Source organism: Glandiceps talaboti, chromosome 17, assembly GCF_964340395.1.
Source record: "Glandiceps talaboti chromosome 17, keGlaTala1.1, whole genome shotgun sequence".
In the NCBI taxonomy this organism is placed as follows: domain Eukaryota; kingdom Metazoa; phylum Hemichordata; class Enteropneusta; family Spengelidae; genus Glandiceps; species Glandiceps talaboti.
This window is the reverse complement of record NC_135565.1, coordinates 16474782-16477902: the sequence shown is the minus strand read 5'-3', so window position 1 is coordinate 16477902 and position 3121 is coordinate 16474782.

Below are 3121 nucleotides of genomic sequence, written 5' to 3'. Positions count from 1 at the left end.
ATACCTTTTATCACTTGTTAGCAACTCAATTGATACACATTGAAGAATTGTGTGATCTGCATAAATTAGTATAGAGAAAATATAGCGTGAAAACTTTGTAACAGGAATCCCAGTTTTCCACTGTTCACATAGTTGTGAAATATTTACCATGAAGCATCCTCTACCCCTCTGTTAGAATAACCATGGTGATAGCATCTCTAGTCTAGAAACTGTCTGTGTGCTTCTGAATCTCAACATCTCCCTACACCCCAGTGAGAAGAGATTCAAAGCCATCTATAGCCTCTAGACTAAATCATCATTAGTCATCATCATCATCATCATCATCACCATCATCGTCAACGTCGTCTCTTCATCATCATCATCATCATCGTCATCATCATCATCATCATCATCATCATCATCATCATCATCATCATCATCATCATCATCATCATCATCATCATCATCATCATCATCATCATCATCGTTGTTCTACCTCCATGGAATAACCTTTGTAAGTAGTATGGAAGGCATTATTAAGTTGTTAATTTTTCAGAATATTTGAGATTGCCAAGCATTCATGTTTCTTTGAGGCATTTTGTGTATAATTACACTCTTGATCTGTACATATTTTATTTCAATGCTAAAGACTGCAATATTTTTTTATGTATTCAGATTATTTCACCTTTTTTTTTATACAAGAGTTATGATTTCTGTTCTTAATTATTATCATAAAATTGTGTTATGTCAAAAGTTTGATTTAATGTTACTTGTCAGGGGCTGTCAGTGATGTTTGCTAGAGTTTGAGAACAAGAAGACAGAACCTGAGGAGGAAAATCTCATAAAGCTTACACTAGAGTCCTTACTTTATCATTTTGGAATTTGGGTAGATTTCACCTACTTACCACCCCTAACAAACACACTGGTGTGGAACCCATGTAATAAACTTGGGGGAACTCAGGTAGATTTCACCTACTTACCACCCCTAACAAAAACACTGGTGTGTAACCCATGTAATAAACTTGGGGGACTCAGGTAGATTTCGCCTACTTACTACCCCTAACAAAAACACTGTTATGGGAACCCATGTAATATACTTGCGAAACTGATTTCACCTACTTACTGCATATAATTGCAATAAGTAAAACCCTGGTGAGGAGCCCTAAATACCTAGGGAACTACATGTGAACTACATATTGCCCTGAACAATATACAGTGGTCATGCTGATGGGGAACTCGAGTTCAATACTTAGGAAACTCTGGTTGATTTACCTACTTAAGTACTCTTAGCAAATAATAATATGAGAGATAGATTCATTTAATTAACAAGTTAGATTTGTTATTTTCTTCTTTCAAAGCAATTGTATAGAAATGTGTGCAAAAAAACATGAGCATAGGGTCGGTAGCAAACAGCAAGTAAAACGTTTTCTGCTGGTAGCGCTCACGAAAACAAAAGAATATTGATATCGTCGTAGGGGGCGCTATAGACCGCTAGTATCATGAATGCTACGGCGGTTCAGTCAGCTTTTTCTCTATGAAATGCAGGTGTCTCATTTGTAATGTGTTGGTGCTGACATTGTGAAATAATTGAATTATGTTTTGAAGAATTTGATGTTCATCAATGAATGACATGAGAGATTAGAAAATAAAACAAAGTTATCAAATAAGAAACTCGTGGAGTTGTTGTACGAGAATCAAGATACTGATGAATGGACTGGCTGAAGAGAGAGGGAGAGAGAGAGAGAGAGAGAGAGAGAGAGAGGGAGAGAGGGAAGGAGGAGAGAGAGATAGAGTGATTATATCCACTAGTAGTATATTAATGCTTTATATTTTTGATTGATTGATTTTCATGATATATAATATTCATAATTATGTGTTTTGTTGTTCGAAAGTTCAGGGAAGTTCTAATGCAACTTATCTAGAGTACTATGATGGTTTGAATGTACAAGTGACAGTGTGTACGCTAAAAAGTAATGATTCCTGTGTAAAGGTTAGTACGAGTAACTAGAAAGCTAAGCAGGGATCAAAACATTTAAGTATATACAGATACATGAAGTAGGTTGATCCTTTAATGAAAATGAGGGAAGACATTCCAATAATCCTTTCAGAGGTCTACCCAAGGTTTTGCATGTAAAAATATGGATGGACCTACGCGTCTTGCCTTGACACAAGAATTCTTAGCGTGTACTAAAATGTTATTACAGTTGCTGATGGTGTAATGTATGTATGCATGCATGCATTTAAAACTGTCTTCTGGTCGTTAGCATATGTACAGTTGATGGCATTATTTGGGTTTCCTCGACATTCGACATTTTAGTATAAGTATATAAAACCATAGAAACCAAGTCATTGTTTGTATGTTATGCCCGAATACCCCGTTTGAGCTCTGCAAATAGCAAGTGATATAATTAAGTATGTAGTTTACTCCTCAGTTTGGTCTTGTTATTTTATATCACTTTCCTTTTTTCCATTACAGCCATTGTATTCCTGTTTATTATCTTTAGATTATACTTGGAGTCCGTTATAACACAAATATACAAATACACCTCCTTCTGTACACTCGACCCTGTTATTACTTCACCTTAGGGGAGAACCATTTGATTTCTGAGGGGGGAAGAAGTATGGAGGAAGTAGGTATGGGAGCAAATTTTTTTTCCAGTCAGAGTGACAGCAATTTTTTTTCTACTGTCAGTCCTGCATCAATTTTTTTTTTCAAATGGAGTAGCAGTGCAAATTTTTTTTTAATTAGTCATTACGTTTGTAATGCGTTGTTCATACCTATACCATGTCACAGTGGTTCACAACTGTACCTCTAAATATCTTGTTCTGTGCAAGTAGAAGAATAAGCAGTTAGTATGAAAGACGTCTGTCTACCAAACATACTTCTGCTACTTAAATTTGTATGTACAAAAGATGACTGGTAAAATATCCCTGAGGAGCTGACTGATCTGGGGAGTGCTGTACTCCTGACCCCTGTGAATTGCTTTCCTTTAAGCCATCATAGTAGTACCAGGAACCAGGAGAATATATCTTTATAAGAGATTTATATTGAAAGAAAAATATATTGATTTTAACACTAGTTTATTGACTCCTGTCTTGTTTTTTAAATTGTCTTAATTTACAGAAACCAAATAGTCCCCTT